The sequence below is a fragment of the Xyrauchen texanus genome, chromosome 13 (assembly GCF_025860055.1).
Source record: "Xyrauchen texanus isolate HMW12.3.18 chromosome 13, RBS_HiC_50CHRs, whole genome shotgun sequence".
NCBI lineage: Eukaryota > Metazoa > Chordata > Actinopteri > Cypriniformes > Catostomidae > Xyrauchen > Xyrauchen texanus.
Window position 1 is genome coordinate 23,397,192 of NC_068288.1, and position 26,959 is coordinate 23,424,150.

Genomic DNA, 26,959 nt, shown 5'->3' on the forward strand with positions numbered 1-26,959 from the left:
GGTGTGTTCCAGCAGCCAAATAAGACAAAAATACTATAGAGTATTTTTGCAGAACAACATTATTGGCTCCCACTCTCTTATCAGCAAAGAAATGATCAAATCCAATTATACTTTCAATACTCACTGGTTAATGCAGACCTTTGCATTAACACTGGTACAGCTCAGACATAGTGTCTTGCTCAGTAGAGTGTGCTATTTTGGCACCTTGCACCTGCAGTGCACAATTTGTGTTTTGGTGAATGTGAGGCAATCAATATGTTGATGAGACAGTTTTCATGGCAACAGACTTGACGGTTCTGTACTCCAGAATTGCCTCTGGCCTCAATTATCCAGAACTGAAAATCGACTAAATGTTTTGGTCTGAAAGACTTGTGTGGATACTATTTGAATAAGATATTGCTATTTGGCTGAAATTCAAAAGGCAAGAGAGCAATTTATCAAAGCTTAATAGTAAACATGAATGTAAAATGTGTTCTTGTTAACCAAAATTCCTCGTACTGTGATCCAATTAGGGTAAATTGCCATGAAGCAAGCATTCATATATTTTTATAAGTCCTGGCTGTGACTTGGGTTTGGAAGACAGGTGCACATGCAATTACCACAGCTGAATGGTTCCAGCAATCAATGCTCCAGTGACTGCAACCTCTTCTTTTAATGAATAATTAAACACAACTGAAATCTCATCAGTGCTCCAAAAGGCACAACTGAACTCATGTGGGAGGAACTGTGAATAGCAATTAAACAGCAGATACATTTATTTATTTTTTTACTTTTTTTATTTACTTTTATTTTTACAAAATAGAGTGCAACAACCTATACTTACAGTGTGCTCTGCTACAACCCCTTTATAAACTTCTAAAAATTCTTCAGCATTGGCTCGATCCATGTTAAACTGCAAAATAATGGAAAACCCAAGTCAATATTTCAATACTGAATAATAAAAAAATAAAAGAAATACACAAAAACACTATTCAAGTATCGATGCAGTAAAACCACATTTCTGTCAAGTCAATGCACATTTGGAGGGTTATCCAACACATAGAGATAAAAGTTTAAAATTTCCAGGCCAGCTCTTTCCAACACTCCATTATCACTGCCTGATATTCTTTTTATAGCACGAACACAGTCCTGGACATACATGCTTTTTAATAGTAACAAACCCTTCATTGATCCACTCTGACCTGGGGCATCCTGTGTACACTATTTTCAGCAAGGCCATGTGACAAAGCTGCAGCCCTGTAATTGGTCAGCAGAAGACTCATTTGGAGATGTCAGAGGCCACTGGTCTAATCACTGATTGCATGGTCGATGGCGGGGTCAGGTTACACCAAAGAGAAAAAATATTGTGCTTGCCCTTGTGAAAATTGTGAATATGATTTTATTCTTGGGAAAAGAGAGACTTTGAGTTCATTTTACTGCCCTACATGTTATAGGTTTGATTATTTGCTCATTAAATATATTAACATTTATGAATGATATGTATCTTTCATTCCTGATATGTTAATATCATTATTGTTTGCATCTATCTGTAACATTTAAAGGAATAGTACATGGTTTGTTCCAAAACAGACCTAATTTCTCAGTCACCATTCATTATTATTTAATCTTTTTCCCATATAATGAAAGTCAATGGCGACTGAGGCATCTCCTATTGTGTTCCACAGAAAAACGGAGGTGATTAAATGATAACAGAATTTTCATTTTGGGGCAAACTATGCCTATTAATAACTGAGCAGCATCAGTGGCTAAAAAACAAAACATTATATAATTCAAATTTCCCTAAAAAAAACAAACGTTCCATTTGTAGGGAAGACATCTCAAATCCATTTTCTATTATTGACTTCAGTATCTTCCCGGTCAATGCTGTAAATAAAACGAAAAGAAAAATATTAATGCAGGTGCAGACTATCTCATTAAAATAGAACAAAAAGGCAATCAGAAAGCAATGGCATTTAAATGAAAACACAAAGTAAAAATAAGGGAGGCAACAACAGTCCTCAGATTAAAATTCTAATGAAAGTGCCTAATTTACATTTATACTGTCACCCTGTACAGTCATGAATGCAATTTTTGGCATCTCTAGTCAAAAGTCTGTCAAAATTCCAACAAAGTCTCATAATGATTTGTAATAATCCGTACGACATGGCAAAATTGTACAATAATAACTTTTATTTTACATGCACACCAACCAATATCATATCAATACAATACATGCATCACATTTTTGCTAATCTCCAATCCACCACTTTCTTTTAATAAAGGAAATGTCTGTGAACACGATGTATTATTCACTGTCCTATGTACGATGTATGTGAATAACCAGTAATACTGGTTAAACTTAAGATAAAGCTTCAGAACGCTTCCTCAAAACCCTACAATTTCTCTTTCTTCCGAGGTACACAACAGTAGAAGTTGTACATTTCGTATGAGCCATATGATCTCATACGATTGCTTACGATTATGCATTTCTTGCTATTCTTAAGACTCGTCAGCTGTTTTCAATGTATGGTATTAGGGAATAAGGTTTCAATATAAGCATAAGTGATTGTGAGAATCACAGTCTTCAGAGGAAAATAGTTATCAAAAACTAGACCAACAGTTTAAATAATAAATGCTCTAAATGCCTAATAAGTGATAATGAATCTCACATTTAAGGACATCAAAGTGTATTACAGGGTATATGTATGTGCTTTTAGAAACATAAACTGCAGTTCAAGACTAAACTGATCTGAGATGCTAACACATTTAAAACCAAGTAGCAGTGAGCTAAGAACTGATTTGATCCTGCCCTTTTTTCTTTGTACCCTTGTGTAGGCCTTTAACCATAGTCTTCTCCAGGGTGGTTGTCCTCAAAGTTATAGAATTGTAAGTTTCAAATAAGACTTTTGACCTTCTGTTTAACCGATCATGCCAAACTAAAGGTCAACAAGCAGTTCACAAGATCATGAAGGAGTGACTTCAAAGGAGAGACTTTGATCTCAATAACGCAAGAGCAAATCTCTACATCTGCTATTACATTAATAAGGGCACAGAGGGGAGTGCAGCCATCAACAGAGTTTGGGTTTTGTGGCTTCAATAGCTGTATCTTCAATAGTATCAAACTACAGATTGCAGTGTGTCATATTTTCACAGATGTAGCTATTTGAGGTTATTAACAATCAGGCTATATAATTAATTTTTTTCTTCCTGATTCGATCACAGTGCAGTCAGATAAGTTTATGTCTATTCATAAAGCAATTAAGTTTGCTGATGTGTAGAATGTAATTCCCAGCTCTGACAAGTTGGTACAACAGCTTGCAATCACCAGTTCCATACCTTTAAAGGGCAAAATCTGACCAAAATACTGCACAGTGCTAATCAAATGTGATTTAAAATGTGAAAAAGGCAAGGATAGAAAAGGATCCGCTTAACATTTCCATATATCAATTTCACATTTTCTGGGAAATTAGGGGGGAAATTACACTTATTCAAATCAAATCAAAATCAAATCACTTTATTGTCACAATATGATATTGTGTAGTTGATAAGGAGTATGAACACCGCATGGCAGATTGTTTGCTTTTAAATAGTGGTAACTGCCCCCATAGAATTCTCCTTTGACATTTAAATCGATCAGCCACAACATTAAAACACCCTGCCTAATATTGTGTAGGTCCCCCTCGTGCCACAAACACAGCACCAACCCGCATCTCAGAATAGCATGGATGGAAATGCCATGTTGATGAGAGAGGTCAACAGAGAATGGCCAGACTGGTTTGAACTGACGAAGTCTACAGTAACTCAGATAACCACTCTGTACAATTGCAGTGAGAAAAATAGTATCTCAGAATGTTATTTAGAGATGTGGGTTGGTGCTGTTTTGGCAGCACGAGGGGGACCTGCACAATATTAGGCAGGTGGTTTCAGTGTTGTGGCTGATCGATGTGAATGACATTTTCATCTCTACTCTCCCTCAGAACCACTGGTGTCCCTAAAGGTTTAAATTCTGACAGATTCCAGACAATCCACCCTGCTGCAAGAAATGGTATCAACGCTGCCTGGTTTCTCTATTCCAGTCATGTGCCAGTTTACAACAAATCAAACTTTTTTCCCATTGGCTGCCTGAGAGGTTTAAAATCACTGGATGACAAGATAACAAATAGTGAATGCCAAATACTGTATCAATTATGTACGCTTATTTTTTTGTATTTATCTCCACTGACTGAACAGATAAAGACATCAATAGTTAATATCAATAGGCTGAACTTTTACAGATTCTTTCAACTACTAACTTAACTTATGGACTTTGGACTATGTGACATGAATCTCGGAATGCATTAATGAACAATGCCCAAAGTTTAAGCTAACAGTGAAAGTAACATGACCTTGAGGACTATATTAACCATCTAGAAAACTAATTTCACACCACACACTATTTCTTGGTTAAACTTTGTATTCTATTAAAAGAACATGAGCGACAGTGGGCAAGTAAAAGTGCACTGCAACTCTTTGATATGACCCTAAGCCATGACAATAGGTAGGGTTGCAATGGTATGAGATTTTCATGGTACGATAAAAGTCTCAGAAAATATCACGGTATCACGGAATACGGTACACAATTATTATTATCAGTTTCAATGACCCTTAAAGATGTTTTTTTTTTTTTTTGGTTGAACAAACACTTTTTTATAATTGAAAATTGAAACAATTTCTTTTATTATTGAAGTATGTGTAAAAAAAAAAAGTCTCCCATTTGAAAATAAATAGAATAAATAAGAAAGCTAACATAATTATAATAATAAACCGAATTATAACCATAATAAACAAATTGCATGTAAATATAAATAACATATAAATTACAACATGTTATATAACTAAAGCATGTTAGTTTACATGTTAGCATAGCATGCTAAATTAACTACTAAATTAAAAACAACATCAGCTGTATGAGCTTTTAAAGTAATGTCCTATGATTAATAATATTTAACATACTGTAGGTGCATAACAGCATAGCCAGACTGCTCCTGTCTGTACTTTTAACTCAACTGTTAGGTGAGTTAACCAGGTGCTTCTCAACTGGTTTTGCTTCAGGACAGATTTTACATTGGACATCAAGTGGCGACACACCATAGTAAAAACGTGTTTAATGTGTCCTGGGTCGCATTTCCATTTATATTGTATAGTTTTATTCATGGTTTTCCAGTACAAGGACATGCATCAAGTGACATTATTTTTGTTGTTGACAACAAAAAATTGAAGAGCATATTTACTTATATGAGCCCATTATTATCCCGTTTGTTTCTAATTATTTATAATAATTAAATCTAATAATTCAAACAGAACATACATATTACACAGAAGGAAAGGCTCCCCATTACCATGGTTAGGTCAGTGTAGCTAGTCTTATATAATAGTAATAACAATAACAAATTATAGTATTTATAAAAAAATAAGTACTAGCTGAAACACATCTTAAAACTTCCCCCGTAATGCTTTAAACTAGAAAAGTCTTCCTAGAAATAACATTTATCACATCAGTTTTGAGGTCTGCACTCCACAATATCGAGGGAAGCCTGGTTGTTGCACGCACACGCCAAAGAGCAGAGCAGACCATGATCACGAGCTTGTTCTGTTACACTCATGCAACAGTGGAGATGAGAAGCCTTTAGCTGATTGCGAGATTATCGTTAAATCTGACTCAGCTGTCCTAAATAGGCTATCACTTGGGCGGCCGCCGAAATATCTTCAATGGGAGAACCATGGCATCGTTCTTTCCCTGATGTCTGCGACCAGTCCGAATAGAGCTGTGACTCACCAGTTGAGAAACACTGTTTTAACTCACACACACACACACACACACGCCTCGCTTCTCTCTGACATTTTCTCCACTGCATGTGTGTGTGTGGGGCGCAAGTTGATGAGTCTGACAGGCAGGAAAGGAGATGCGTACGTGCAGGTGAGATTCTCCGTCCGGTTGCATTTTTTTCTTCTCATTACCGTAGATGTACATGGTATGAAAACCGACGATTTTCATACCGTGGTATACCGGTAAACTGCTGCAATCCTTACAATAGATCTGAGTAAATGATTGTCCATTAATTATGGTATGCTGATTATTCGAGTGTTAACCATGTTCAGGCAATTCAGAGAGCCATGACCTTTACACCTCACCTATAGAATGCATTGCTACTATGAATACTCAATTATATATTTTTTCTTTTAAAACAAAACAAGGTCATACAGGACTTAATTTGCAATCATTTTTTAGAGTCCATGAAACATAAAATAAGTATGATTTTTGGTTGAGTAAAGGAAACCTTTTAATTTGATCTATTGTTATACTATCTGGATTCGCACATCCATTTGCCCAATGAATTTCCATGATTTTTCATAAGTTTTCCAGTTGCTTAGACAGGATAAGGATTTTATAACAATTATTTTACAGAGATTGCACTCAAAACTAGCAATTTCTAGCAAATGAATTCGAAAGAGCATAACTGGAAATTCCATCTAACTTATTTCCATGACTTAAAAACTATACTTCAAAACTTGTTGAAATTCACTGATATTTGATTCCTAATGTTGTTTTTATATTTTTGCATTTCACGACAGCTGAAACACTGTTTGTGACATTTCACAGGGTGAAGTAAACACTGTTTGTGACATTTCACAGGGTGAAATTAATGCAAAAATGTATATCATTAATATATACATTTTTTGGCAGTAATTATATATAACTAATTACTGCCATGTAGATGTTCTCTCAGCAGGGTCTTTCATTATTGGCTGTTTTTATATACTCCTTTTTTAGACCTGGTGGGCACCAGATCTCTAATCAAAAGGTAATCATGGAAGCAATCCTCTATAAATCACTGGTTGCCATCTCTTTTGCTAGTGGACTCGAGAGCACTGTTCGAATTGAGGGGGCTTGGGGGAGGTGAGGGAGGTGTCCCAGACCTCTCATAAGAGTTAAGGGTGTTTCATAAAAAGTAGAATAATAGAAACTTGAAACTATTTTTTTTAAATGTTTGCACTGACAGAATGCAACTTTGTCCATATCTGTCCCACTTTTCATAAATAACCTAAACCAGATATTTTTTCATCGGAAAAGTCTAAACACACCTTGCGCTGTTTTCTGAAGGAACTTACAGATGGTGACTGAGTGACACTGGCAGACTGGATCCTCGTTTTCACATCACAATAATATAATTCAAAAGATGCTTGACAAATAAAATTCTTCTTTGATATCTGATTGTAGGTACACCTAAATTACTAACATTAAATCATCTTTTATATAATTAAACCATCACTAGATGTTAATATGCACGCACTTAATATGAACTTAGATTTGCCGGTATTTATATATAACTACATGTTAGTTCATGATCAAACAGTTATAAAGTTACATTGATGTTATGTGGAGAAATATCTTTGTCCATTTATTATTCTGCACCTGTCACGAGCGACCCTCCCGCAATATTTTTAAATACACAAGCTGTATAAGGGTAGGTAGGAGTAGGTATAAAGGGACCCCCAAGAGCTCGGACTCAATTCGAACACTGCTTGGGAGCATGACACAAACTAATTAAAATCATTGCACCATAAGAAAGCTGGACAAAATTTTCCAAGCTGGACAAACTCTGTTCCTACATTTACAGTTTGGGGATTCCACCACAATATGATATATAAAAAGCTATCAATCACTTTCAATACTAGCCATGATTTGTGTGTCAGTAGATAAAAAATGATTGATAATATAATAAATTTTGTATTGTCTATTGTGCAAGTAAAGCTCAAGGATACTGTGCATAAATTAAAATTAAAACTTTAAAAAGAGAAACATAGAGTGCTTCTCAAATGAAAGGTTGCAGCCTAGTAAGGCTGTGTCCTTCTTAGACCAGTCCTTCTGAGGATGTAGGCTAGGCTCCTCCTCAGCATTCAGCGCTAAGAATGAGACAGTCTAGTAAGTCTGCATGGCTACATCATAAAGGTCACAGCGTTAAAATTTTGAAAATACATAATTTGTGAACTACATTGTAGAAATGGAGGAAGCCACCAGGAGAGTGCACATCCATTTTATGTTTTCCCATATATACTTAATAATAAACAAAAACGGAATTGTGCAAAGGATTGTGGGTGACCGAATCATCCAAAATAAGCTGGACGAAGGCAGCAAAACGAGACTTCCATGTGTCCTCACAACTGATATGACCTTCAACGGTGCTTGATGATGTGGAGGACAAGATATCCAGCCTAACTAGGCTGCAGCCTTCCAATTGAGATGCACCGATACAGTATAACAAATATACATTACAAACAAATGAACAATGGGAACAATAGGAGAAGCAAAGCATGTTTCAAGCAGGTGAGACACGGGTGAGCAGGACAAGAGCCAACAGTCCCAGAGAGACCAATAGCGAATATACAAAGCATACATCACAGTCCGAAGCCGGGCAGGCAACAAAACTATTACAGAACAGGGTATGCATTGCATTCAGCCCATTTACACTATCAAATACTTATAAATGGGATGTTTTCATTTATACTGACGCTGCTTGACAGAAAATTTTATATGTAAACGGACACAGAAGGTGCAATAAACGGAGAAGAGCATCAGAATTAAATTGCACTTGACCTAGCAATTCTACCAACCCACTTGCACCAAGACTTAGCTTTTGCATGCACAAAAACATAAAATCTTTATGTTCATGGCGAATGACTTCACACATATGTTGTATCGCATAGCGCTGCACTTAAAGGCATAGTGCTCTTAAAATAGGATCTTTGACTCGTATGAGCATTACTAAGTTACCCTTGTTTAACATGAAGAGGACATTCTAATAACAAATTTATCGAGCAATTGTTGAAAATAGAAATAATCCACTTTTAGAAGAAACAGCTTAAAGTGTTAGTTCACAAAAAAAACGAAAATGATCTTATCATTTACTCACCTGCTATGCCAGATGTGTATGGCATTATTCTTCTGCAGAACACAAACGAAGATTTTTAGAAGAATATTTTTGCTCTTTTGGTCCATTTAATGCAAGTGAATAGGTGCCAACATTTTGAAGCTCCAAAATCCACATAAGGTCAACATAAAAGTAATCAAGACAACTCTGATGGTTAAATCCATATTTCTGAAGTGATATGATAGGTGTGTTTGAGAAACAGGTCAATACTGAAGTCCTTTTTATTATAAATAATCCTCCCTGCTCAGTCAATCTCCACTTCACTTTCACTTTCCTATTCTTCTGTTTTTGGTGATTCACATTAATTGTGCATTTAAACCCCATCCTGGGTAGGGAGAAGAATTTCTAGCACAAAAATACTTAAATATTGATCTGTTTCTTACCCACACCTATCACATTGTGTCTGAACACATGGATTCAACCACTGGAGTCATATGGATTACTTTTATGCTCCATTTATGAGGATTTTTGAGCTTCAAAATGTTGGCACCAATTCACTTCAATTGTGAGGACCTACAGAGCTGAAATATTTTTCTAAAAATCTTAATTTGTGTTCAGCAGAAGAAAGAAAGCCATACACATCTGGGATGCCAAGAGGATGAGTAAATCATGAGACAATTTTCATTTTTGGATGAACTATCTCTTTAAGTCATATGTCCAAGTATCCATTAAGCTGCACACTGAAACTATTTTACAATGAAAGATAAAAAATTCCTAAAATGAATATATAAAGTGGATAAAAACTGTGAGAAGGCTTGACGCATGATTTTTATTTCTGTGTTTTTAAGTGATTGGGCATTCTATTGTTGGGGATCTGGTATATGTGCGTAACATTCCCTCCAGGTTAATCAGCCCACGGCAATGTACAAAATCAACGAGAGGCCTGCTTAGTCAACGACCACTATGTGAAATATCTACCACAGCCCTATTGAAAGGATTTGAGATTTTACAGTTCAGCACCCTGGCGGCATGCTTCATGAAAAGGGATCAGGGGACAGACTTGGACAAATCCAGAGCGAAGGCTTGGTCAAGAGTACATAATATTTTTGTTTTTTTACACTTTTTTTTACACTCAGCAACAACTAACAACAAAACAGTAGGCCAGGAGGGGATGGAGTTGTACAAGCAGAAGACAAGCACAAAAGGACCTAAAGGATTCTGAAGTGACACCCTGGTTTGCAAAACTGCCCTTTAATTCATCTGCAGACGATTCAACAAACGAGGCCTTCCGCAACACCACGCTTTGCTATTTAAAGTCAAGTCAAATTTGTATAGTGCTTTTCTCAATAAACACAGTTTCAAAGCAGCTTTACAGAAATTCATGCCTTAATGTCTTAAAGCCCCCAAAGAACAGCTTTATAGAAAAATATAGCTAAATATCTTTAAGTCCCCAGTGAGCAAGCCAAAGGCTTCATAACTTCATAAGACGTTTAGTTAGTGGAAAGAAAAACCTTGAGAGGAACCAGACACAGCGGAGGGAAACCATTCTCCTGTGGAAAAAGTGTTTTTATGATTTGTATACTCAGAGTGAGATAATTTGTTTTTCTGAAAGGCCAGTTTATCAAATCTAGCCTTGGCCTAGACTAAGCCTAAAACACTGGAAAGGTCTAGGTAATGGCATTGGATTCACACACATGTGGACTTTGGTTGGCCAGGTTTTGTGTCCGAAGTAGAGACACTCATGAGTGGCTGCTGATTGGGCAGAGCTTGAGAACAGCATTTAAGTGGCATAAGTGATTAACTGGGACAGAGTGATGGATTATAAGATATTTGCAGTGTAAGTTCGCCTGATGATACTGTGACCTATCACACAAAAAAGTTTAGTATCAGGTATGGGTTAATAATAAATTACAAACAGCACAAATAGCTATATCTCATTTATAATGGCTTATATCAAAGATGCTTGGTTAGACATTATGAGCAGTGTTGGGTGTAATGTGATTACAAAGCAATTAGCTGTACTGTAATCTAATTAAATCTGAAGTCAAAAAGTAACATATCAAGTCATTGTGAGGGAGAAATGCATGGTGTTGAGTGTATAACTGGAGTCAATGGATGAGAAGAAAATATAGACATTACTATGAAAATGTTGGGCAGAAAAAGAAAACCTTCTCTGCAAAAAGTATTAGAAGGGTTTTAGAAAGTAAATTTAAAGTAAAGTAATTAGTAATGTGGTCACTTTTTCATGAAGTAATCAGTGATGTAGTCTGATTGCAATTTTAGAGACATACTTTGTGGATCACTGTTTTTGAGCAACTTACCCAGCACTGATTATGAGTATATTGTGTCGTTTGATGATACAGCAGGTGCTGTCTGAGTATTTGGCTGTGTTGGAGGGGCTGTGACATGCAGTGGTGGGGAAGAAGAACTCCAGCTCCTAACAGACAAATATAATTAGCATTCGGTTATCAGACATGCATAACCAGCAGTGGGCTCTTTCAAATCCTATGATATATCATTCACAGAGTGGAAACATGACCAAACATTTTTGTAGCCTGTTTTGGTATATTGCTGGAATAAAATGCATTAAAGGGATAGTTGCCATCAATTACTCATTTACCCTCATGTTGCTCCAACCCCATATTACTTTTTTATTCCATGGAACACAAATGGATGTTAGGCAGAATGTTAGCCTCAGTCACCATTTACTTTAATTGCATCTTTTTTTCCACTGAATGAAAGTGAACAGTTACTGATGTGTTCCACGGAGGAAAGAAAGTCATCCAGATTTGGAACAACATGAGTAAATAATGATTGAACTGGAGATTTATGTTTTCTATTTTGGTTGTTACCCGTGCAGCAGATGCCAATGAGTCTGATCCATGTCCTGTATTCTTAGTGCCGTCTGTTCCAAATCTGGGCTCTGAGACTATGTGCTGCATCTTTTCGAGCAACTCCAGAATCAGTGGGCCCAAGAACCTTTCTCCAGATTGATACCGCTTCATCTCCAATTAGCTCCATAGCAATTACAGGACCACAGCTCACAAACTGCACCAAATTACTGTCAGTGAAGAAGAAAAATGGTTTTAGCTACTACATACTAATTTTAAGTCTCCAAATATGATTTATTAAAAGGTCAGATCTCCCAAAAATGAAAATTCTCTCATCATTTACACCATCCCAGATGTGTATGACTTTCTTTCTTCAGCAGAACACATCTGAAGGTTTTCAAAACAATATCTCAGCTCTGTAGGTCCATACAATTTTAGAATTGCTCCATAATCCACATAAGGGTAACATAAAAGTACTCCAGATGAATCTGGTGGTTCAATCCATGTCTTCTGAAGCAATATGATAGCTGTGGGTGAGAAACAGATCAATATTTAAGTCCTTTTTCCTTTCACTTTCTCCTCCTCATGTTTTTGGTGATTCACATTATTCATGCATTTCGCCCTCTACTAGGCAGAGAGGAGAATTTATGACAAAAAATGACTTCAATATTTATCTGTGTCTTACCCACACCTATCACATAGTGTCTAAACATGTGGTTTTAACCACTAGAGTCATATGGATTAATTTTATTCTCCCTTTAAGTGGATTTTGGAGCTTCAAAACTTTGGCACCCGTTCACTTGCATGGTATGGAACTACAGAGCTGAGATTTTCTTCTAAAAATCTTAATTTGTGTTCTGCAGAAGAAAGAAAATCATACACATCTGGAATGGCAGGAGGGTGAATAAATTATGAGAATTTTGGGGTGAACTATTACTTTAAGCTTGGCTTTTAGTTATCTCAACTAAATAAACATCACAGGGTTTCCCAAATATTTCCAGATTTTCCATGACCATAGGAAAATTTATATACAGGTCCTTCTCAAAAAATTAGCATATTGTGATAAAGGTCATTATTTTCCATAATGTAATGATAAAAATTAAACTTTCATATATTTTAGATTCATTGCACACCAACTGAAATATTTCAGGTCTTTTATTGTTTTAATACTGATGATTTTGGCATACATATCTCAAAAAATTAGCATATCATGAAAAGGGTCTCTAAACAAGCTATTAACCTAATCATCTGAATCAACTAATTAACTCTAAACACCTGCAAAAGATTCCTGAGGCTTTTAAAAACTCCCAGCCTGTTTCATTACTCAAAACCGCAATCATGGGTAAGACTGCCGACCTGACTGCTGTCCAGAAGGACATCACTGACACCCTCAAGCAAGAGGGTAAGACACAGAAAGAAATTTCTGAATAAATAGGCTGTTCCCAGAGTGCTGTATCAAGGCACCTCAGTGGGAAGTATGTGGGAAGGCAAAACTGTGGCAAAAACGCTGCACAACGAGAAGAGGTGACCGGACCGTGAGGAAGATTGTGGAGAAGGACCCGATTCCAGACCTTGGGGACCTCGCGGAAGCAGTGGACTGAGTCTGGAGTAGAAACATCCCGCATTCCCCAGGTCAAGCCACTTTTGAACCAGAAACAGCGGCAGAAGCGCCTGACCTGGGCTACAGAGAAGCAGCACTGGACTGTTGCTCAGTGGTCCAAAGTACTTTTTCGGATGAAAGCAAATTTTGCATGTCATTCGGAAATCAAGGTGCCAGAGTCTGGAGGAAGACTGGGGAGAAGGAAATGCCAAAATGCCTGAAGTCCAGTGTCAAGTACCCACAGTCAGTGATGGTCTGGGGTGCCATGTCAGCTGCTGGTGTTGGTCCACTGTGTTTTATCAAGGGCAGGGTCAATGCAGCTAGCTATCAGGAGATTTTGGAGCACTTCATGCTTCCATCTGCTGAAAAGCTTTATGGAGATGAAGATTTCATTTTTCAGCACGACCTGGCACCTGCTCACAGTGCCAAAACCACTGGTAAATGGTTTACTGACCATGGTATTACTGTGCTCAATTGGCCTGCCAACTCTCCTGACCTGAACCCCATAGAGAATCTGTGGGATATTGTGAAGAGAAAGTTGAGAGACATAAGACCCAACACTCTGGATGAGCTTAAGGCCGCTATCGAAGCATCCTGGGCCTCCATAACACCTCAGCAGTGCCACAGGCTGATTGCCTCCATGCCACGCCGCATTGAAGCAGTCATTTCTGCAAAAGGATTCCCGACCAAGTATTGAGTGCATAACTGAACATAATTATTTGAAGGTTGACATTTTTTTTTGGTATTAAAAACACTTCTTTTTATTGGTCGGATGAAATATGCTAATTTTTTTGAGATAGGAATTTTGGGTTTTCATGAGCTGTATGCCAAAATCATCAGTATTAAAACAATAAAAGACCTGAAATATTTCAGTTGGTGTGCAATGAATCTAAAATATATGAAAGTTTAATTTTTATCATTACATTATGGAAAATAATGACCTTTATCACAATATGCTAATTTTTTGAGAAGGACCTGTAAGCATTAACGCTGGTGAAAATTTCAATTTTTGAGATATCTATTATCAGATTTGCAGTTAAAAATATGCGCAGTGCCATGCAAAGTCAATGGAAGGTCATATAATTTTAAGTCACTGTGACTAAGTCAAATTAATCTCACTGCTGGCTGTTCAGGTGTCAGAGTCTCCTTTAAAAGCAGCCATCACATATAAGACAAGTCAATCATTCACTCAGGAAAGACTTTGATTGATGTTCCATGTAAAAGTCTGCTGCCTGCTTCCTGTAAGAAAGCCATAAAAGTACAGAGGGTTAATAAGTGATCTCCAAACCCTCCATACCATCTCTCGACTGACTCCTATAGTGACACTGAGAACTGGCACATACTGGGCCTTTCATCTTGTCCTCGCCTCTTAAAAAACAATTATACCCAGCTATAATGTCAATATTTGCGATTAAATTACTTGAATTGCTGTGCTGACTATATCATCGACTAGGAAAAATGGGAAAGTTGCCTTTGTTCAGTCTTTATAATCTGACAAAGACAGTCTCTGTCAATGAACAGCTGTTTGTTACTTTGAGGAAAGGATCAAATCAACAAAACCGGACCAGGCTAAAACAACATTGTCTGTCATAGAAACCCTCAGGGGTTTTTTTAAGAGGAAAGGGAAAGATTAACCATCAGCATTTTCCATTCTCCAAAAAATGTAGAACTAAACCACTTGTGAAGTAACAGTCAAGCTTTATTAATGATGGGGTGTCAGCAATTATGCAGGAACCTTTGACATTCCAGACATCCAAAAGACCTAAACATTAATTCCACATACAATTGGGCTCCTGGAAATTAAGAGAAACAAACCAAATATTATAATGTACATAGAATATCTGATTGTTCCCTGGAAAACCCTCCATCGCTCATTCTATTTGGCTCACATTTGTAGTTATGGAGACACAAGGTTACAAAGCCCTTTCTAAGTCACTTTCCTCATTTATTCCTTGAACATGTTACTCTTAACAACCCCTCTAATCTGAAGGACAATTCCACTGGAACAATCTGGGTTGATTTGCTTAATTTTGATTGAGGAATATTATGATCTCAGTTACTCTCCAGTTCTTGGGTCACCTCTACCAGAGACTGAAAATGTGTAACTTTAATCTAGCACACATATTTTAACCATACACTGCCCTAAACAAAACAGGTCCAAGAAATCATGCCTGCAACTTTCAACACTGCCTCTCTTCTCTTACCCTCTCCCCTCCCAACCTAAGTTAATAATTGCTGCATTGTGCTGTGAATATAATCCATTCCTGGTACTGTGCAAAGGCAGCTACTAATGAGATGCTCTTTGAAAGATACTCACATTGTAAAGTGTTTCAGAATATAAACTCACAAACAGAGAGTATGCAACTATTTTCTCATTCCTGAAATAATATGCAAGTGCTAAAAATGGTCAGGGGCTCAGACAACAAATGTATCTCAAGATGCAAACATACAGAGCAAGCCAGCATCAAAGCAGTGCATGTCATTTGCTTTTTTCCTGAACACGTGATTCTGTCAATTCCATCTACCATCAGTTCTGAGAATTCACACTTGGATTCCATTAAACACCTGAATTTAGCTAAATTTGACTGAAATTGCTTTAAACAAGAATCCTGAAGGCCCACTTTTCTTTATTTTCTACCTAAGGCTGAAATGTTGCTAAAAGGAATGCAGCTAATATGATCATTCCTACATTAAACACAATTCGTTCATTAAAACTTTGTTTTTGGCTTACCATTTAAGTTTGGTCATTTTGACTTTGGTGACAATAAGGTTGGCATCATAAATGATCAGAATAATGTCGCCAACTTTGGTGACTGCATCCGGCTTAATCATAGCCAAAGTCCTGAAGAAGACATTAGACAGAAATATATTATAATATATTACAATATATAATATTATAATACTGTAAATAAAAAAATATTGTAAACAAGCATTTATGTTAGTAACAAGAAAATAACATGTAGAAAATTATTATACAATGTTTTTATAATGTACTATAGTATACAAAAAAAAAAAAAAAAAAAAATAATATATATATATATATATATATATATATATATATATATATATATATATATATATATATATATATATATATATATATATATAGTAAAATTAATAAAACACAGAGTAAAAAGCAAATAAAATAAAAAAGATTACCTTATCAAAGTTAACTGTATCAGTACTAGTACAATAAATACAATACATAGTAGCAACATAGCAGTAATAATTTGGAAGGTATAACTAATTTATTTCACCAAAAAGGGAACATTGGTTACATTTATTTAGAGCAAATAGTTAGAGTTGGCTACATTCATGGCCAAAAACATTGGGACCGATAATGCAATTATTATATATTATTCAAATAATGCAACATTTATTCAAAGAAACATAAAGTTTGAAAGCTGCTCCAGTCACAGTAACTGATAAGATGGTCTGACTAAACAACAGCAGTCAATTGAGTAGTCAGTTCAAGTTTACTAAGAAGTGCACATAGTCTCAATCTGTCCTTCTGTCATCTTTCCCAAATTGATATTCATGACACACCTTCATGAATCTCACAGAAGAGAATGAGCAGTTGGGAAACAGTGTGAATGTGATTGATACAGTGTGATAAAAATACAGACTTAATTCAATAGAGCTGTAATCAATATTCAGTGTTATGCTTTTGACTATGAGGTGTAATAGCAGCTCGTCTCCACATCATAAAAATAGCAGGTGCTAGAGATTTTAAAAGGGCCCTGAACAAGTTGATCAGGAGGGGCCATAGAGATGGAGAGAGAACAAAGCTGTTAATGTCATTTTCTTGTGATATGTCCTTACTAATAAGTAAGAAAGTAAGTTGTCTTGTTTTCCAGTAAAAAAAAATCTAAACATCCTTAAAAAAAAAAAGCCAAATTACTTGAGAAGCAAAATTAAAGATATTTAGTCTTGTTTTCAGAGAAATCTATCTCTGAAGAAATGTAACAACAAATGTGGGGGTTTATATTTAAAACATGAAAAAAAAAAAAAAAAAGAAACTATTTGCCAATAGGCTAAGAAACATAAACTTGCTGGTGTAAAGTTATTTAAAGGGATAGTTCACCCAAACATTAAAATTCTCTCAGAATTTACTCTCTCCCTTATGCCATCCCAGATGGCTATGACTTTCTTTCTTCTGTAGAACACAAATTAAGATTTTTAGAAGATTATTTCAGCTCTGTAGGTCCTCGCAATGCAAGGAAATAATGGCCAGACATTTGAAGCTCCACAAAGCAGATAAAGGCAACATTAATGTAATCCATTCGACTCCAGTAGTTTAATATATGCCTTCTGAAGTGATCTAGTTGGTTTAGGGTAAAAACAAACCAAAATATTACTAGTTTTTCACTGTACATCTTGCCATTGTAATTTTGAGGCACGATCATGATTTCAAGTTCAGTTACTCTTAAATCTTGATCTGTTTTTCACCCTCCTCTATCATATAGTTTAAGAAGAAATTGATTAAACCACTGGAGTCTTATGAATTACTTTTATGCTCCCTTGATGTGCTTTTTGGATCTTCAAATTTCTGGGCACCATTTACTTGCATTATATGGACCTACAGAGCAGAGATATTCTTCTAAAAATCTTTGTTTGTGTTCTGCAGAAGAAAGAAAGTCATACACATCTTAGATGGCATGAGGGTGAGTAAACAATGAGAGACTTTTCATTTTTGGGTGAACTAACCCTTTAAGAGACAGAATCTCAAAGCACACAGTTGCATTCAGGGATAAGTACCGCTCCTTCTTACTGCCCAGTTTGTTGGCTGTGCACTGGTCCCCGTAATCTATGAAGTTCAGCTGACGAGAGAAGACGTTTACTCGGTTGCCAACAAATAGATCCTCTGGATGGAGGTCATCATATTTGGTCCGCATTAGAAAGGTGCACTGGTTCTTGATATTAAACTATAACAATGAAAATAAAATGTTTTTTAAGGATGGCAAAGCTCAAACATAGCTGGATGTCACAGATAGAAAACTGATTATCAGAATACACCATCTCCACAGAGCCATCTTTAGGGTAGTAGAGCAGCTGGTATCGTCGCAGGAGAGCAGCGCTGGGATCGTACCACCCAGCCAGAAATGCAAAGCGTTCCTCCTGTGTATAACACAACAGACACAACAAATCACACAGTGAAGCCAGGCCCAGTAGGGGAATGTCACTGAGCTGACCCTCATGCTTGGACAGGGAGCCACAGCAGCTGCGGGCTCTGACCCTCAACACAGACAGGCAGCTGGGCTCAGCTCTGTTGAGTTAGAGATTCAGACCTTGAGTCTGCCTTTGATCCCCTGGGGAGCCTCGCAGTGCATGGGGAGCCATTATCCAACTGCTGGAGCTACTGCTCCTGAACACATACACAAACATTTAGGATGTACAAATATAGACATTCTGGTTGATGGGATTGTAAGATAATTATTTCATGCTATGGTTGATAAATTATTTGATGACTAATATTATAAATGTATACTATTTTGTCTGTTCTATTAACTAAAATGCAGAATTACATTGAAAATAAATAAATATAATCATAATCTAGTGTGATTGATTGATTTTTAAACGAATTTAGAAATCAAAATATTTTAATATTTTATTCGATTGTAAATGTATTATTTATTATTTATTTATTTATCAAGGAGGTGGTGGGAACTGGCTGAACAGTAAACAAAGTTTAATAAGAAACTCAACATAAAACAAACAAACACAGACGCACATGCAGCGCAGCCTCTCTCTCTTTTGAACTGACGCCTCCAGTTCCCATTTATCTCGCTCTCCTGCTGATCAGCTGATTCAGCGCCGGCCATGCCCTCCTCCTCGTCACACTCCTCCCCCGCCCGATTCAGGCCGGGGTCACCCCGCAGACGGTAGCGAATCCTCCTGCCCTTGGCGGATGGAACTGCTCCTCCCCTTCTTCGGCGGATGGCAGCGAATCTACTTGATTGAGAAAAAAAATTGCTTAATGATGTTTTGTTTACCAATTAATGTGATTAGAGGCCTAATCACATTAGAGGCCGATAAGATATATATCTAATAATATATATATATATATAATAATATATATATATTATGTTTGTGTACTGTATATATACACCGATCAAACACAACATTAAAATCGCCTGCCTAATATTGTGTAGGTCCCAAACGTGACACCAAAACAGCGCCAACCTGCATCTCAGAATAACATTCTGAGATGTATATTCTTCTCACCACAATTGTACAGAGCAGTTATCTGAGATACCATAGACTTTGTCAGTTCGAATCAGTCTGGCCATTCTCTGTTGACCTCTCTCATCAACAAGGCATTTCCGTCCACAGAACTGCCACTCACTGAATGTTTTTTGGTTTTGGCACCATTCTGAGTAAATTCAGCCCATCTGGCACCAACAATCATGCCACAGTCCAAATCACTGAGATCACATGTATTCCCCATTCTGTTGGTTGATGTGAAAATTAAATGAAGCTCTAGACCCATATCTGCATGATTTTATGCACTGCTGCAACATGATTGGCTGATAAGATAATCACATGGATGATTGCCAGAGGCCAAATTTCCAGCAACTTATTGTGAGAAGCTTGTGGAAGGCAACCCAAAATATTTGACCCAAGCCAATGATATCAAATACTAGCAAATTGTATATACAATTCTGACAAACTGGGAATGTGATGAAAGAAATAAAAATAAATAAATCATAATCTCTACTATTTTTCTGACATTTCACATTTTTAAAATACAGTAGTTATCCTAACTGAACTAAGACAGGGAAAGTTTTCCACGATTAAATGTCAGGAATTGTGAAAAACTGAGTTTAAATGTATTTGGCTAAGGTTTATGTAAACTTCTGGCTTCATAATGCTAAACATAATGCTTACATATGCATAACACAAGTACGACTTAATGCTGATTATATCGGTATCACTAAATGTAGTAGTTTGAAATAATACAGATATGGTCAAGGACTATGTTACACTAATCAACATCATGAAGTCCTTTAAAGTGGGACCCTCAGCATCAGAAATAATATTTCCATTAGATTTTAATACAGAACTTTAAAGAAGAGTATGAAAAGAGTTTATTTAACAGACTTTATTGAAATCACTGCCAGAGTTAGACAGTGTTTCATTACAGTGAAGTGGCTGATTTAACCTTGACACCAACACAGAGGTGCCCTTGAAAAAGAACATGGAGAGTATGCTAGTGTGATCTCTGTCTTCTGTAGATCGCCTCCTTGTGGGTAAAGTCCAGCATAAATGACTCAGGGGCACCTCAATGACACATTTCCACCTTATTTATCAGCGTTAATCTAGCAAACATTTTGATATTATAATTTTTTTTAAATATTGAGTGTAAATTTCTAACATTATGCTTTGTGTCATATTACCCTGGAATTAGATTTAAAAAATGAATTACCACAGCTGTGAGGGGGTTTCTATGACAGCTGCTGAGAGAATGACAGTAAATTTGTCATGTTCTCCCAACTGACTCACTTAATCTACTGCTCTCTATTTTATTCCTATTCTGGAAAGTCATTAAAATGTAATGGTGGATTTTTTCTTTTGGTCTTGGAGCAAATGGAAAAGTGAAAATAATATTATGCTGTGATCTCCCATTCACTGCTGTCACAGTTTACCCTGCAATCGTGTCCTTCCATGTTCCAAAAGGTCTATTAGTGCCTCTGACTACATTCCACTGTAACATAACATGTAAACTCTCATCTATAGCTACCTACAGACACAACATACATGATAGGATAACAAAAAACAGCATTCTCAGCTCTTCATACAACATTGTCCAAAAAAATCCCTTTAACATAATTGAGTGGTTTATCTTCAATCTACCAGTAATGGGGCCCCTTCCCCAAGCTAGGCCTATTTTTATCCCTCAGTCAGCTGAGATAGTATTGAAAATGAACAGCCCTCTTTTTACAAATAAGCTGAGGCATGAGTATGTTCCTCTAAGAAACGCTTTCTTTTTACGTAACCAGCATCCTTAATCTTAGTGGACACCATTTATTTCCACACTGGGTCAATAAATTAATTTTCTAATATGGGTCGGAACAGGCACCAGACAGCACAATAACAAATCACAACAGATTTTGTGGAGACATTATTGAGAGAACTATTACAGTTCTAAAGACGTCCATGTGCTGTTACTCAAAGATGACATTAACAGTTATAAGCACCTCTTATAATGCTAAAATTATTAGATTTATTATTATTGTATTATTATTATTATTATTATTAAAAAAATAAACTAAAAAGTTAAACAGGTGATATGTATTACAACACTAGCCTATATTTCCATAAATAAGACCACTGAGGTGCTTTGGAAAAAGCATTGTGGCTTTTTGCCAGTCTGAGTAGAGAAGTTTCAGCGGGTAGTCACCCCCTACAAGCACGTGACAGCCAGCTTTGTGCAAAATGAGAACTATTATATGCACACACAACATCCTGCCTGAGCCAAAGTGAGTTACCTGAGGACAGCTGAATATCTAAGAAGAAATGTAGAAGCATAAGAACAGCAGTCCTTTTCTCTAATATCAGCGCCATAGCCGGGTCTAATGGGAGGGCTAGGGGATTCACCTCAATTCACTTCTGACGCCCCTGCCCTAGCTGAAAGTGAAGTATTCAAAGGGCCTTCTGCCCCCCCCCCAGGCTGACGCCGAAAGTATCAACATTGCCCAAACCCTCCCAAAACAAAAAAGAGCCATACCAAAATCGCATCCAAGTACCATCTCTGATTAGCACTATGACCAATCCATAAATTGCACCCAATACGTCATCAGTTGTTCATCAGCAAAAGTGTCATAGACACCTGAAGTTCTTCCGCTACATGTTTGCAGCAGGAAAAAAAAAACACTTAGAGGGTGCACAGGGGCTTCAAGTGAACATTCCAGCATAACAAAATCACAGACTCTTGGCTAGTGATCCTGGCCAGATCGAACTAGAAATCGCTGGGCTTATCTGCCATCTCGAACACTGTGAAAAATAGGGCTTTCCTCCCAAAGTCCTTCTTGGAAGCTAGGACTTTCTCAGACACCTGCTGTTGGCCTATGCTATTACTGCAAACATTTCATGCTGTCTGCCAGGAGATGGATCAATGTACACTACTTAAGGAGACAGAATGTGAATTGGAAAGTAAAACAGTGTAGGAGTACAACAGAGCAAGATGAAGACGGGAAAAAGTATTTGGTTACCCACAGAATAACAAGGTTTAGATTATTGTGCAAATGACACTAAAAAAGCGTATTACTCAATGTAATTGCATTAGAGCCTTTGATTTAATTTAAATGAATTTTGTTTGGGATCCTTCATCTTCATTATAAACACAATACTAGAAAGTATGGAGTTGTAAAGTCATAGGCCAGAAAGCCAATCCAAATACAGTTGAGAAACTTTTAATCAGCTTACTGACACCTGCCTAAACTACTTACAGACTTTGAAAGACAGCTAGATTCTTTTGAAAATTTTGTTTTCGCAAAGATCTTTCTTTATAGAGGCAAATCCTGACATCTTGCGGCTATTCTGTGTCACGACAATGTTAATATGCAACGCTGGTTTACAAATTATCTTATTTTAATTGTTACAAGAAATCTGTTAATTTTTTTATACTAATTGTGTTAGAATTCATTAATTGACTGCCCAGCAAATGTTAGTGTATGGTTCCCATTTTGCTAGTTTTTTGTGAACCACCTCGTAGTGTATTAGGAACATTCTTTTAATTATAATTATTATTATTATTCATCAATGTATTTATTCATCATAACCGTTGTAGAGAGGTATGTAATGGACAACAATGACTGACATTAGTTTAGTACAGCATTTCATTAAAGGGATAGTTCAACCAAAAATTTTAATTCTCTCATCATTTACTTACATCATGCCATCCCAGATGTGTATGATTTCATTTCTTCTGCTGAACACAAACAAAACATTTTAGAAATATCTCAGCTCTGTTGGTCCATAAAATGCAAGTGAATGGTGGCCAAAACTTGTGAAAATAATCCATATGACTCCAATGGTTTAATACATTTCTTCTGAAATTATATGATGGGGGTGAGAAACAGATCCAGATTTAAGCCCTTTTTATATAAATCTCCACTTTCACTTTAACATCCTTCTTCTTTGTTTTATGTTATACGCATTCTTGCATTGTATGGACCAAAAGCGCTGAGATATTCTTCTAAACATCTTTGTTTGTGTTTTTCAGAAGAAAGAAAGTTTCACACATCTGGGGTGGCATGAGGGTGAGAAAATGATATAGGTGTTTTCATTGTGGAGTGAACTATCCCTTTAAATCTGTTGTAGACAGGCGGATCACATTGCATGGGATTTTCAGCCAAAACGCCTTATTATGATCAGATAATCCTTAAAAATTATATTTTTCACAGCTGATGTTTTATGTTAAACGTAGTGGGGGAAAGTATACAGTATGTCAGGAGAATTTATATATATATATATGTTGTCACTTTCGATTGCTATCTAACTTTATTCTTATCTCCATTATAGACAGAGTTTCTATTTGCATGAAACTATGGTATTTTATATTTTGCTGCAGGTAGCACATTTGATATCACTGGTTAATGTGACTAATTTGTGTTTAAACACAGCAAACGATTTTCACAAAACAACAACGCATTTTTCTGATAATAAGAGTAATTATATGGGGGACAGACTGGGGGGAAATACTCTCCCACTTACCATGTCTGAATCGATGTATTAAAGGAACGATAAAGTTTGTTGCATGTTGTTTAACAAACGGATGATTGTCTTCCTGACGCCTCGATGTTAAGTCCCATCACCATAGCAACAACGTCGGCCATGTTACCGTACAACAATAATACAAAATATCTCTTTTGAATTTGTATCTGTAGCACGCAGTGTTTCAACACTTAGCTCATTTGGATTTAAAATTTTATTTACGAACGTTACAGAGCAAATAGTTTTTACCCGGAAGTAATAGTACTGAACATTACCGCTAACTGATCCATGGCGCTTGGGTTTTGTTATGTGATGGTGTGGACTTTGATAGTAGTTTCATTTCAGTGGTTATGTGGAACCTTCCAGACATAATTGTTAAGCGTTTGGTTACAATTTAACAACCTCTGAAAATGTGATATTTCAAATGTAGCAACCCTCCATTAATATACCCATATTTTGTTTATAATTTTCAAAAGTGAGTTTATATTTAGTTGAGGTATATACTGGTCAGGTATCCCTTGGAAGTATTTCTGTCCCATGGGCACACACCATTAACGTTTAAAATGAATCGCAGCCCACTAATTTTAGGTGGAGTTCTAGCAACAGAACTGGGAGTAATTGGATTTCAAGCACAGGTTGGTACATTATCATTACTGTCGTTCCAATAATCACAAATTTAATCATGCATATATTATGTTTGCAGGGAGATCCAATGTGAAGTGCAAGAATTCTGCATACAAATCCAAAGGCCATTAAGGATGCACATTACAGGTAATGTATTACTTCATTATAAAGTGACATCCTATAGGCAAGGCAAGGCATGTTTATTTATAGCACATTTCATACACAATGGTAATTCAAAGTGCTTTACATAGAAGAGATTAAAATACGAATAAAAAAAAAAATAAGCTCATTCAGAAAATGCACAGCTAAACAGATGTGTTTTGAGTCTGGATTTGAATGTGACTACTGTAGGAGCACATCTGATCTCTTCTGGAAGAGATCAAATAGGCCTACCTCATCTAAAACTATAAAGCTATATACAACTTTATACCGTATATTATATAATATATGATATATAGTTATATAATAATATGTTTTTAATTGCAGTTAATATATTTTTAATAACATCTACATTTAATGATTAAACTATAAATATACTTAATCTAAATATTTGTATAATTATTATATATGTGCAATTTGTATAGACTCACACTGACATGGAATATTTGTCATTTTAAAATGAATTCCTCTGTCAAAACAAAAAGGTGATAAAAATGGTGAGAAACTTGTTCATATATTTGCATTTACATTTTAACCTAAAATCTATTATGTTGAACAAAAAAAGTTGACTATATTTCCCTATGCCCATGTCTATGTCAAAAACAATTTTATATTAGATGAATTATTGATGGCACATCATTTTAAGATCCTAATAGTTCAATTATATTCTTTCATCAGATTTCTTCAAAGATTTCTTCTGATGTTATAACAACAACCACATAGCATTGAGTGATTTGTGAAATATCTTGGTCTCTGGCCTGAGGAGACACAGCAGCTGATGATGTCAGGGGTTCAACTGGCAAAAGAGACAAGAGCGGGAGTTCTGGTCTCCCACATCCATATCAGGTGTGTAAGTCCAACTCCTACTAAACCAGAATATTTATCTAGCTCATTGAGTACAACTACATGTTATAAAGAGCAATAACTCATTAGGTTACCTGTATATTCAAACATAGCTAAATGAGATAAAAATGTCAAAGGATCCAAACACAAGACATGTTTTTCTAAAATGTGTCCCCAAGAAGACAGAAGAGAGCCTTTGGTTGCAGGCTCAGTGGGTTCGTATGGAGCATTTCTACGTGATAGATCAGAGTACATTGGGCCTATGAAGACAGGATGGCAGTGGAGGTAAGGTAAGATGACGCTATCTATCCACACGGAGCCACTGCATTAGTGTTTCAAGTACATGTTTTCCTCCCTTGTCTTAGGAGTTGAAAGACTGGCATAGCCCACAGATTCAGTGTTTAGTCAAGGCTGGAGTTGATCTTGTTGCCATGGAGACTATGCCAGGTCTCAAAGAGGCAGAGGCTTTGGTGGAACTACTCAAAGAATTCCCTGAAACCAAAGCCTGGCTTTCCTTTTCCTGTAAGGTGACTGATACTAATGGATGCCCCATTATATGTTCTGATTGCGAAGACCGATCGTGTTGTGACTAAAACAATGAACGTGTGCTAGACTTAGTATTAATCCTAGGTCTGTTTCTGGACAATCATATTATTTCAAGTGGGAGGAGATATTCTGAAGCAGTTCAGGTGGCTTTTAAGTCCACACAGCTGGTCGCTGTTGGGGTGAACTGTTGTCCTCCTCATCTTGTAAAACCTCTTCTAGAGTCAGCCAAAGTACACAAAAAAGCAGATTTAAGCAAGGTGGTCTATCCCAACAGTGGAGAGGGCTGGATCCCCAGACAGAGTAAGGTTAATCAGTGGCTTCTGTCTCAGAATTAGCACTCGTTACTTTTTAATCAGTTCATTAAATTGACTTTATCATAATTGACACAGTATTATCGGACAGTCTTTGTTCTGTTGTTGTTTACATGGTTCTTCCTAAACAATTGCAGATGGAAAACAGAGAAAAGGACATAATTTGCTAAATTAAGTCTTGACTGGAAAGAACAAGGCGCTTTATGGATTGGTCAGTATTTTTTTAAAGTAAATAAGCTCTAATGTAAGCGCACATACAATGACTCATCGTTCTATCCTGTAGTACTGACTCGCTGGATAGATACTTCCAACAGGTGGCTGCTGCTGTGTTGGTTCTAAAATAACTGAGCTGAAACTGTTACTTGTGCAATCATGACACATGAATCAGCATGATTTTGTTCACATCTATAGAAGTTGTCTCTGAAATAATGCACTGATGTG

The 26,959-nt window shown here is 36.5% G+C and overlaps 2 pseudogenes; one reads left to right on the forward strand and one right to left on the reverse strand.

Annotated features, from left to right (window-relative positions):
- LOC127653739 (nucleoside diphosphate kinase 7-like) overlaps positions 1 to 24,157 on the reverse strand; it is a 48,528-nt pseudogene extending 24,371 nt beyond the window's left edge.
- On the forward strand, positions 24,059 to 26,894 carry LOC127653740 (uncharacterized; annotated as a pseudogene).
- Positions 26,895 to 26,959: the final 65 nt, after the last annotated feature.